The sequence below is a fragment of the Bufo gargarizans genome, chromosome 1 (genome assembly GCF_014858855.1).
Source record: "Bufo gargarizans isolate SCDJY-AF-19 chromosome 1, ASM1485885v1, whole genome shotgun sequence".
Lineage (NCBI taxonomy): Eukaryota > Metazoa > Chordata > Amphibia > Anura > Bufonidae > Bufo > Bufo gargarizans.
Genome location: NC_058080.1, coordinates 420,092,341 through 420,105,553, shown reverse-complemented (window position 1 = coordinate 420,105,553; position 13,213 = coordinate 420,092,341). Strand labels below are relative to the sequence as shown.

General features: G+C 41.8%; 1 protein-coding gene across 1 annotated transcript in view; it reads left to right on the top strand.

The window, feature by feature from the left end:
- The window catches only part of GRIN3A (glutamate ionotropic receptor NMDA type subunit 3A), a 255,993-nt gene that overhangs the window by 79,833 nt on the left and 162,947 nt on the right, over positions 1–13,213 (top strand). The gene's annotated exons all lie outside the window — the stretch shown is intronic.

Genomic DNA, 13,213 nt, shown 5'->3' with positions numbered 1-13,213 from the left:
ATACAAAACAGCGACTCTACCTATCAACCGAATGGATCAGGGTGCACACCTCTCGGTCCACCCAGACCGTATGAACAAAATAGAAAAAGCAATAGATAATGAGGGGCACTCCACGTTTGGGAAAAGAAAGCAGCAAGTGTTCAGTGGATATGTCAATAATACATATTTATTACATATTAATTATTGGGAGCCAATACATAAAACAGTAAAAACCATCCATAAAATAAAACCATATAAACAATAAATAAGGACCTCAAATAATCGCCAGAAAATCGTGAATACTCATAAGCATATGTTTCATAAAAATCGTATTCTCGAATATATTGCAATTCCCACAGTGTTCCTTTGAGCGATTCTATTTGTAAATAATCGCAGGAGATACTTTATGAACTTGGAATGACAGTTCCTATCTCCAGCCTAATGGAAGGCTCTAAATGATTCACATGGAAGATCTTAGTATGTAAGGTAGTATCACACCACACACTGTCCAGATTCGATCCTCTAGCTTATTCGGATAATCCGATATATTAATGGAGGGAGATCTCTTACCATGTATCATGTATCGTCACCAGCTCGATATTTCAATCAGATCAAAAATTCTGCCGATCTTACCCTACAAGGCGTCCCACGTGGTATGGAGTCTAAAACGTGACGTCTCACGTGACTCCTCGGCTTGGCAGCTGTAGAGTATCGGACCCTTCTCACGATCCTGCCTCTAATTCGAGACAATGGCAATAGTCCATACGAGAGAATCCACAGGACTGTATCCTTCTTCTGTCGATAAATCCTGGTTATTGGGGAACGGTTCACTGTCCCAGCAGACCCAGATGCGTTTCAGGGTATACACCCTGAGGAAAGGGTGTATAGCTGCAGAACCGCACACAACTGCCGCACAATACAAATACACTACAATATACTTTCTAACATAGAAAGTATATTATAACATTGTACAAGGAAGGCAATCCATTAGAATATACAGTACAGACCAAATGTTTGGACACACCTTCTCATTTAAAGAGTTTTCTTTTATTTTCATGACTATGAAAATTGTAGATTCACACTGAAGGCATCAAAACTATGAATTAACACATGTGGAATTATATACATAACAAAAAAGTGTGAAACAACTGAAAATATGTCATATTCTAGGTTCTTCAAAGTAGCCACCTTTTGCTTTGATTACTGCTTTGCACACTCTTGGCATTCTCTTGATGAGCTTCAAGAGGTAGTCACCTGAAATGGTTTTCACTTCACAGGTGTGCCCTGTCAAGTTTAATAAGTGGGATTTCTTGCCTTATAAATGGGGTTGGGACCATCAGTTGCATTGTGGAGAAGTCAGGTGGATACACAGCTGATAGTCCTACTGAATAGACTGTTAGAATTTGTATTATGGCAAGAAAAAAGTAGCTAAGTAAAGAAAAACAAGTGGCCATCATTACTTTAAGAAATGAAGGTCAGTCAGTCCGAAAAATTGGGAAAACTTTGAAAGTGTCCCCAAGTGCAGTCACAAAAACCATCAAGCGCTACAAAGAAACTGGCTCACATGCGGACCGCCCCAGGAAAGGAAGACCAAGAGTCACCTCTGCTGCGGAGGATAAGTTCATCCGAGTCACCAGCCTCAGAAATCGCAGGTTAACAGCAGTTCAGATTAGAGACCAGGTCAATGCCACACAGAGTTCTAGCAGCAGACACATCTCTAGAACAACTGTTAAGAGGAGACTGTGTGAATCAGGCCTTCATGGTAGAATATCTGCTAGGAAACCACTGCTAAGGACAGGCAACAAGCAGAAGAGACTTGTTTGGGCTAAAGAACACAAGGAATGGACATTAGACCAGTGGAAATCTGTGCTTTGGTTTGATGAGTCCAAATTTGAGATCTTTGGTTCCAACCACCGTGTCTTTGTGCGACGCAGAAAAGGTGAACGGATGGACTCTACATGCCTGGTTCCCACCGTGAAGCATGGAGGAGGAGGTGTGATGGTGTGGGGGTGCTTTGCTGGTGACACTGTTGGGGATTTATTCAAAATTGAAGGCATACTGAACCAGTATCACAGGAGAGTGATGGGGTGCTGCGCCAGGTGACCTGGCCTCCACAGTCACCGGACCTGAACCCAATCGAGATGGTTTGGGGTGAGTTGGACCGCAGAGTGAAGGCAAAAGGGCCAACAAGTGCTAAGCATCTCTGGGAACTCCTTCAAGACTGTTGGAAGACCATTTCAGGTGACTACCTCTTGAAGCTCATCAAGAGAATGCCAAGAGTGTGCAAAGCAGTAATCAAAGCAAAAGGTGGCTACTTTGAAGAACCTAGAATATGACATATTTTCAGTTGTTTCACACTTTTTTGTTATGTATATAATTCCACATGTGTTAATTCATAGTTTTGATGCCTTCAGTGTGAATCTACAATTTTCATAGTCATGAAAATAAAGAAAACTCTTAGAATGAGAAGGCGTGTCCAAACTTTTGGTCTGTACTGTACATAAAGATAAAATGTAACCTTTAATAATGTTACTATGAGGGTCCATTCACACCTCCGCAAATGTTTTGTGGATCCGCAAAACACAGACATCGGCAATGTGCATTCCGCAATTTGTGGACCGCACATCGCGGCACTATAAAAGAAAATGCTTAATCTTGTCTGAAATTGCGGACAAGAATAGGACATGTTCTATTTTTTTGCAGAAACAGAAGTACGGATGCGTAACTGTGAATCCGCAAATGCGGATGCGGACAGCACATTCCGGCCCCATTGAAAATGAATGGGTCTGCACCTGTTCCGCAAAATTGCGGAACGGATGCGGACCCATTTTGCGTACATGTGAATAGAAAAGATATCCCTCAAAATGAAAATAAATAAAATTATTAAAGTTAAGCAAAAAAAGCATAGATGTGGTAGGCAATAACAAGTGCTTGGCGGCACTAGGTGCTTGGCGGCACCAAATCAGAAACCATATGTCCTACCACAATCCGGGGGGTTCCAGTGCACATCCATGAATAACGGAGGGAAAGCAAAAACCATCTATTCCTGGGTTAGATGATGATGTGGTATTGAAGGACAGGGTGGGCAAAGAACTGTCCCTGATATTGCCCTTCAGGGGAGTGCTATTCTGGCCCTGATAGCCTAACCACAGACCACTCGCCCTGATAAGAGCGACCCTGTCCTGAACCTTACCCTATATGAAAATGGCCCTAGTAAGCCCCTAGGTCTCTGACTACCAGGTGATCACTATATAGATCTATGTGTTTTTGACTCATAATAAAAGTATATTATAGGTATATTGCACCCCTCTGTGTATCACACCTATCGATAGCACACCTATACCAGTGCTTAAAAGGACTAAGGACTTTTGTGGCCTTATTAGCTAGCGTTTGGTGTCCCTAACAGCCTGTCCCTGCTCCACACAGCAACCTCTCCCTACACTGGCAAAACACTGAATGTAAAATGGCGGCCAGATCGGGTTTATTTATAAGGTAGGGGGTGTGTCCATGCGCTGAAACGTCTCAATTGGCTGTCCTGTACCACCTGATGGATGTATCATGGGTCAAAATTCTTTACAATGTAAAAGAATATGGCAGACGCGAATATCTCCATATGTTTGCATGTTCGGCGAATCTCGAACACGCAAAGTTCGCCGCAAAACGACCATCGGGCGAACCGCAAGGCCATCTCTAGTCGTCATAGTTTATAATTTACTTACGGGCGAAGGTCTATTAATTGGCGCAGGAACATAAGTTGTTCCTTGAAGAGATAAGACACTTGATAAAGTGGAGCGAAACGCGTGTCGGGGTGCGCTCCCTAGAGGTCCAAGGTCTCTTCCCCTACCACACTCCATCAGGTATTGATCTGGTATTTGTTGTTATTAGGCTATATATGGGTCACATTATGCAATTGGTCTTCTATGCTATTATCCCTGTCACCCTTCTTTGGCCTTTGTAACTTATGTGGTTTTTAACTGCACCATTTTTTACCTGTATTATTTGTAATACACTCCCTCCTGCACCATTTTTTACCTGTATTATTTGTAATACACTCCCTCCTCTGGTCTTTTCATGCAAGTTGCTGTCAAGCCATAATGAGCATTTCTAAGGGGGGATTGTTATCTTGTGTACCTACTGGGGAGCAGCAGATTCGCAGCGTTAACTGCATTGCTGCTATTTATCATTCATACATTTAACTATTTATTTATATGTTGTCTTTTATGATGTCATCTAATAAAATCTATTATTATAATATATCAGTGTTTTTGGTCTTTTTATGATACCACAGCAGTAGTTGCTATGGAACGTATTGTATGCCAGATAGGCTGCAATGGTAATTCAAGAGATCTAATGATCACATGTTCAAGTCCTCTAAGAGGACTTAAAGGGGTTGTCTCACTTCAGCAAATGGCATTTGTCATGTAGAGAAAGTTAATACAAGCCACTTAGGCCTCATGCACACGACAGTGAGAAAAAACATCAGTTAAAAACACACACACAGTCAGTTTTTCATGGCAATTTTGCATCAGTGTGTGCATCCATTTTCTGTCCGTGTGTCCGTTTTAAATGTCCATTTTTCATCAGTTTTTCATGTCAGTTAAAAACTGACATGAAAAATTTATGAATTTGACCCACCCTTTTGAGAACACCCACAGGACGGTAGGCACCCAGCTAAAATAATGTCCCCCATACAGTGTATATAATATTTTATAGTGTCCCCAGCTTTTATAATGCCCCCAGCTAAATAAATGTCCCCCACAGTGTATATGATTTTTTTTAACAGCCCCTACCTTTAATAATGCCCCCAATGTAGGGCCCCATCTTAAATAATGTCTCCCATAGTGTTTTTTTTTTTTTTTTAGGGCCCCCAGCTTTATAATGTCCCCCATGGTTTATATAATGCCCCCATAGTGTCCTGCAGCCCCCCCCCAAAAAAAAACAACAAACAAAACTCCCCTTTTTCCACTTGCTCGCGGTGCAGCAGTCTCTTCTCCCTTCACAGAACGGGACCTGGCGAAGGTGCGCGATGACGTCACTGCGCGCTCCCACGTGGTTACGTCACCATGCAGATCGCAGGTCCTTCAGCAGGTCCTGCTCAATGAAGAGAGAAGAGACTGCCGCATTGCGAGCAAGCTAATGACGTGATTTTTTTATTTAACCCCCTAAATGGCCTGTGTACCCATTTTTAATGGCCGTTAGACGGGTGCACTCCTGTCAATCGCCCTAATCGCCCTTAAAAAACTGTACTATTGATTTCAATGGGGTCCGTCTGGCTGTGAAAATGGCCAAAAATAGGACATGTCCTAATTTTGGACTGCTGCTATTCACTGGCCATAAAAAGAACGGCCATGTGAATAGCCCCATAGACTTTCACTGGTGTGCATGTAGCCTTACTAATGTATAGTTATTATTCATATTGCTTCCATTTCTAGCTACACTCATTTTTTATGGTTACGACCACCATTCTTTTTAGTGTTGGTGGCCGTGCTTACACACTATACGAAAAAACGGTGGCCTTTGTGCACTCCTATGGTTCCGACCACCAGAGAGGCTGGTACTTTTTCCTATAGTATGAAAGCATGGCAACAGGTGCTGGATTGCAGGGTGGTTGTAACCATGGAATTGGGCAGTGTATAATGTGATGGAAAAATGAATCAAGCCAGCAAAGGAAGCAATATGGAAGCCAGCAATGGAAGCAATATATTACAATACATTAGTAAGTGCCTTGTATTATCTTTCTTTACATGATAAATGTCACTTGCCGAAGTTACACAACCCCTTTAATATAAGTATAAAAAATCTAATTACTCTCTTTACCGATAATAGTAAAAAATAAACAACGAGAAAATAAGGATAATTTGCACAGCCACATCCCATAATGACCATACTATTAAAATATAAATTAATTTATCCAGTATGGTGAACGCCATAACAAAACAAAAATAATTGGCTGATATGCCTTTTTTGTCATTTCACATCCCCAAAAAATGAATGTACACTCGAAAATGGTATCACTGAAAGCTACAGATTTCCCTAAAAAAATGAGCCCTCATAAAGCTCCATAGATAAATATAAAAAAGTAATTGTGGGATGCAGAATAAGCAATAATTTGGCAAAGTCAGCAAAACAAAAAAATTTTTTTTCAGAGTTTTAAAAAAATATATAAAATGAAAAAAAAAAACACTAGATACCAGTAAATATGGTACTGCTGTAATCGTACTTACCCAAAGAATGAAGGGAACATGTCAGTTTTACCAACCCTTTTATTCCCATAAAGTATGCACCTCTCGCAATGAAAATTTAGAATGCTTTTAAAAATATTCAATTTTTTGCCAGTATTTTTATTTTCTAGGACATTATCCCACTTAGTTTGGCTAATGGCCTCAATAAGTTGATCAAATTTTGCTTTTACAAAGGTCAGCATTTTTATGCCTCCCCAACAAAATATCCTTTTGAATGACAATTGGAAGGTTATTATTTTATGATAACTGTTTTCCATGTGTCCCACAACCTGCACATCTGTTGTTCTGTCATGTCTGTTGGTTAATACCAAGCCTAGTATGGCGGGCCCTCTAAACGGGTCCTGAACTTTGGTTATTGCCAAGAACCTGTTTCCTGTTTGAGATTTATAGCTTTCAGTTTCCCAGTCTATATCTGGGTAGTTGAAGTCCCCTATAATATTGACCTCATTATGATTTGCCGCCTCGCCTATCTCGCCTAACAAACTCCTATCAGTATTTTATTATTGTTTTTGCCTTCATGTATTTCTATCCACAGTAAACACACATGTTCATGTCCCTCACTTATATCTTCTCAGACTGTGGGCTTTAGACAGGACTTTACTGTTTTGACGATCCTTTCTAAACAGACTATAACCCTGAACTTTAACCGCCCAGTCATAGCTATCATCCAACCATGTCTAGGTCATAGTCCTCCTCACACTTCACTAATTGCAGTTTACCTGTTTTATTAGTTAGGTTTCTGGCATTAGTATACATACAATTGAGAGGTTTTTGTATATTTTTTTTACTCTACACCTTTTCTTTCGAACTGTTCTAGTCCCTCCCTCCATTACACATAGTATGGAATGTAATATAGGGGAAGATTTATCAAACTGATGTAAAGTAGAACTGGCTTATTGCCCATAGAAACCAATCAGATTCCACCTTTCATTTTCCAGAGGAGTGGTGAAAAATGAAAGGTGGAATCTGATTGGTTGCTATGGACAACTAAGCCAGTTCTACTTTACACCAGTTTGATAAATCTCCCCCATAGTCTTTTACATTAGTAAATGGAGTAATGTATTTTGTCCAGCATTTTTCTATGTGAAATGCAGTCAATGTTGCATTTCAATAAATGTATTATTCACATGCAATAATTTATCATCACTTGTTCATGCACAATGTAATAATTTGGAAGCTTTAAGTTGGGAATGATAATAAAGTGAGGCGATAGACCATTTGCAAGGTGAATGAACACCTTTTTATCAAAATACTTGTGTTCCTGAGTTAGAAAATTAGCTGGGATAATTTGCACATTCAATTTTGAAACTAATTTATTACCAGCCATTAAGTTTACACTTATTTTCTTGACAGCAATACATTTTTGATTTATTTTTATGGTTGTTATATCGTGCTCTAAGCTCAGTCTACTTAACCAATTAAACTAGCAAAACAGAAATGCTTATAAATCACAAAATATTGAAATACATTTATTAAAATGTTGTTTTGTCAGCAATGCATTTTCGCAGCACAGTTATGCGATTTGTTGTCAGTTTTTACATCCTAATTAGGGTGATTTCACATCACCGTTATGGATTACGTTATTGTTTTCCATTATAACATGGTTATAACAGAAAATAACGGATTTCATAAGAAGGAAGTAAAAACGGAAGCCTTTAAGCCAGAAGCCTGTTGACAGGACCTTTTTTTCCGTTCTGCATAACGGAAACCAGATGGATCTGTTATGATTACCTATAGACTTCTATTATGACAGAAAGCAAAACAAAATGCCTTTTAAAAGCTTCCGTTTTGCATTCTGTCATAATAGAAGTCTATGGGCAGCATAGCAGATCCATCCTAGTTTCTGTTATGCAGGACTGAACTCCATGATGGATCCATTATGCTGCCGATAGACTTATATTATGAAGGATAAAAACGGAATGCCTCTTAATGGGTTGCGTTTTGACTTCCGTCTTATGGATTTCTTTATAACGGAATCCATAACAGTGATGTGAACTCACCCTTATACAGTGGATATAAAAAGTCTACACACCTCTGTTAAAATGTCAGGTTTATGTACTGTAAAAAAAATTAGACAAAGATAAATAATTTCAGAACTTTTTCCACCTTTAATGTGAACTATAAACTGTACCACTCAATTGAAAAACAAACTAAAATCTTTTAGGTGGAGGGAAGAAAACAAACAAAAAAAATAATAATAATGTGGTTGCATAAGTGTGCACACCCTCTTATAACTGAGGATGTAGCTGTGTTCAGAATTAAGCAATCACATTCAAAATCATGTTAAATAGGAGTCATCATACACCTGCCATCATTTAAAATGCCACTGATTAACCCCAAATAAAGTTCAGCTGCTCTAGTTGGTCTTTCCTGAAATTTTCTTAGTCGCATCCTACAGCAAAAGCCATGGTCCACAGAGAGCTTCCAAAGCATCAGAGGGATCTCATTGTTAAAAGGCATCAGTCAGGAGAAGAGTACAAAAGAATTTCCAAGGCATTAGATATACCATGGAACACAGTGAAGACAGTCATCATCAAGTGGAGAAAATATGGCACAGCAGTGACATTACCAAGAACTGGACGTCCCTCCAAAATTGATGAAAAGAGGAGAAGAAAACTGGTCTGGGAGGCGACCAAGAGGCCTACAGCAACATTAAAGGAGCTGCAGGAATATCTGGCAAGTACTGGCTGTGTGGTACATGTGACAACAATCTCCTGTACTCTTCATTTGTCTGGGCTATGGGGTAGAGTCAGGGCCGGCGTCATAACCCGGCATCCCCGGGCAAGTGCCGGGGCCCAATGCTCCTGGGGGGGGCCCACTGAGCTGCTATGAGCACTTCCATCAATACAGATGGGAGCTCTCACTGCTGTCATTTCCCTTACGCAGTACCCCTTTGGTGGGGCCCTCTGAGCTGCAGAGACTCAGACACGCCCCCTGAGCTGCAGAGACTCAGACACGCCCCCTCTACACAGGACACACGCTGCCTGAGGAGAGAGACCGGAGGGCTGGAGCTGTGAGTGAGTCTGCACTGTGACTGTCTCTTGTCTGCACTGTGACTGTCTCTTGTCTGTGGGACAGAAGGGGGGGACTCTCCGATCTGCTGCTGCTTCATTCTATTTAGTTGTATTACTGTTTCATTAAGCAGTTTGCCTCCATGATACCTGCCCCCCCCCCATATTCTGTCCTATCTCATCCTCATGGGGCCCCTGCTGTCTCCTTTCCTCCCTCATGTATCCAGAGCTCCTGTTTCACCCCCCTATCTCATGTTGCTGCCCTGCACAGACCTCCTTCCCCTACTTCTTGTATGAATCCCCCTCAGAGCCCCTTCCCCCTACTTGCTGTGTCCACCCCTCCTGTCCACCCAGGGCCCCTGTCTCACTCCTCTGCCCCTCATTATGGTGGCATCTGAACCGCATTCACCATAAGGACCTTCTAACGTCACAGGGTCATGTGACTGTGCCCCCCACCCCGTACTGTGCCCACATAGTCATTCCCTGTACTGTGCCCTGTACTGTGCCCCCATAGTCATTCCCTGTACTGTGCCCTCTTATACCCTTTTATCCGGTCACTGTATGGTGGTTTTATCATTGTATGGCGGTGTTATCACTATATGGCGGTGGTATCCAATAACTGCATGGCCATAACTGTATCCCCTTCCATGCCCACGCCATCCTTTTTTAGACCTGGCATGAGCGGGAAAAGATACAGATTGCAGTGCTAAGGACCTTTGTGCCACAATCTGTGTCAGAAATACGCCTAAGGCTACTTTCACACCTGCGTTTAGGTGCGGATCCGTCTGGTATCTGCACAGACAGATCCGCACCTATAATGCAAACGCTTGCATCCGTTCAGAACGGATACGTTTGCACATTTGTATACATCAAACCGATAGGAAAAACGTGATGTGAACACACATTGGGGGGAGGGGGGCGTACTAAAATTTGCTGTTGGGCCCAGTCAGTTCTAGCTACATCACTGCACATCTCCTTCTCTCCTCCAGGCCTGGCTCACTGCTGCAGCGGGCCGCCGGAAAGAAGGAGCGCAGGGAGCTGCGGTTAGTGATGGACAGGACCGCCAGCTCCCCTGCAATGATAGGTATGTGAGGGGGCCACTGGGGGGTCATTCATCACACTGTGAGGGCCCCTTACACAGTATAATGACTCCCAGTGCCCCCCATTTAGTATAATGATCCCCATTGACCCTCTATTTAGCATAATGACCACCAGAGCCCCCATTAAATATAATAACCCCTCGTGCCCCCTCCATACAGTATAACCCCCAGTGTGGGGGCGATTGGGGGTCATTATTCTGAATGGAGGGTCACTGTGGGGTCATTATACTGTGAGGGCCCTTTACATAGTATAATGACCCCCAGTGTCCCCCATTTAGTATAATGACCCCCAGAGCCCCCTCCATACAGTATTCCCCCAGTGTGGGGGCTACTGGGGGTCATTATTCTGAATGGGGGCGACTGGGGGTTATTATTCTGAATGCAGGGCCACAGGTGGTCATAATACAGTGGGGGGGGGAATTGGGGGTTCATTATACTGTGTGAAGGGCCACTAGTAGTCATTATACTGTGTGAAGGGCCACTAGTAGTCATTATACTGTATAGGGGCCACTGGGGGTCATTATTCCGTGTGGGAGCCACAGGGGGACATGTCAATGTAAAAAAATGCCTCATGGGGGCCCACTGGGATTTATCGCCCAAGGGCCCACATGAACCTGGAGCCAGCCCTGGGTAGAGTGGCAAGATGAAAGCCATTTCTTATGAAGAAAAACATCCAAGCCAGGCTACATTTTGCAAAGACACACCTGAAGTTTCCCAAAAGCATGGGAAAAGGTGTTATGGTCTGATGAAACCAAGGTTGAACTTTTTGGCCATCATTCCAAAAGATATGGCGCCAAAACAACACTGCACATCACAAAAAGAACACCATACGCACAGTGAAGCATGGTGGTGGCAGCATCATGCCAAGGGGCTGTTTTTCTTCAGCTGGAACGGGGGCCTTAGTTAAGCTAGAGGGCATTCTGAACTGTTCCAAATACCAGTCAATATTGGCACAAAACCTACAGGCTTCTGCTAGAAAGCTGAACATGAAGAGGAACTTCATTTTTCAGCATGACAACGACCCAGAGCATACATCCTAATTAACAATGGATTCACCAGAAGAAGATTAAGGTTTTGGAGTGGCCCAGCCAGAGCCCAGACCTGAATTTGATTGAAAATCTGTGGGGTGATCTGAAGAGGGCTTTTCACAGGAGATGCCCTCGCAATCTGACAGATTTGGAGTGTTTTTGAAAAGAAGAGTTGGCAAATCTTGCCAAGTCAAAATGTGCCATGCTGATAAACTCATACCCAAAAAGAGTGAGTGCTGTAATAAAATCGAAAGGTGCTTCAACAAAGTATTAGTTTAAGGGTGTGCACACTTATGCAACCATATTTTATTTTTTCTTCCCTCTACCTAAAAGATTTCAGTTTGTTATTCAATTGAGTGGTACAGTTTATAGGTCACAATAAAGGTGGAAAAAGTTCTGAAATGATTTATCTTTGTCTCATTTTTTTACATCACAGAAACCTGACATTTTAACAGGGGTGTGTAGACTTTTTATATCCACTGTATGTCAACTATGGTATAGACACATAAAGTGATTTTTATCAATCTTGCATTTGGCTACCAAAAAGTGAGTTCCAAATGCGCGACAAGAGAATTGTATCATACTTTTATCGTTTTATTTTAGAAAAAAAAAGTATGCATCAAATGCCCCAAATTTAGAGTGAATTGGGCTTTAGTATGAATACACAAGTGGCAGATTTGTTGCAAAAATTTTCTACAACTGTCCTATTTATTTGAATGGGGCTTGCAGAAAATCATGTGCATCAATTAGACAATTTTTTAGTCACAGAAAAAAAAAACTATGTTTGAGGGTGGTCTTAGGCCCCTTTCAGACGAGTGTGAGCGGATTAGGTCCCGATGCATTGGGAATGCGTTCAGTGAAAAATGTGTGATTTTGCAAATAAGTTAATTTAGTTTTGTATGTGATTGCGTTCAGTTCAGTTTTTATTGCGCGGGTGCAATGCAATTTAATGCGTTTTGCACGCGCGTGATAAAAAACTGAAGGTATACAAACATCTCTTAGCAACCATCCGTGAAAAACGCATCGCATCCGCACTTGCTTGCGGATTCAATGCAATTTTCACGCAGTCCTATTCACTTCTATGTGGTCAGCGTTGCGTGAAAAACGCAGAATATAGAACATGCTGCGATTTTCGCTCTACACACAAGTGATGTGTGAAAACCAACGCTCATGTACGTAGCGCCATTGAAATGAATGGGTCCGGATTCCGTGCGGGCGCAATTCGTTTGCATCATGCATTAAACCCGCGTGGAATACTCACTCGTGTGAAAGGGGCCTTAGACTTTGTTCACTTAAACCTTTTTTTCTGCATTATAACTCCTTCTGGACATAGGACCGGCTTAATTTTGCAAGTCTTGAATGTGTCACTTTATGTACTAATAAAGTGGTGAGCTTTATCCCTTGTACTACTCAGCTGAAAACAATGGCGATCGTGCTGCCGCTAGAGTTCAGGGCCAGGTGTAAATAAGTCTAACACGCCTGGTCCTATCTGTCAAAGAGGTGGGGGCGCAGCATGTAGAGAGTGGCTCATAATCACTGATGGAAATCACTGACCAAAACACTGACCTGTGAATGAGTCATAAGGGTTTTTTCACATTACCGTTATGCTTTCCATTATGGCTTTCGACAGGACTTTGTTTTCCGTCCAGCATAACGGAAACCAGACGGATCTATTAAGCTTTCCCATAGGCTTTTATTATGATGAATCAAAACACAATGCCTCTTAAAGGCATTTAAATTTACATATGATTAAAAAGCAGATTTATCTGCAATAAGGACACTGAGCAAGAACATTAAAGTCAGCTGGCATGGGTTCATCGGACATATAAACGGGTTTTAAAAGGATGGATTTG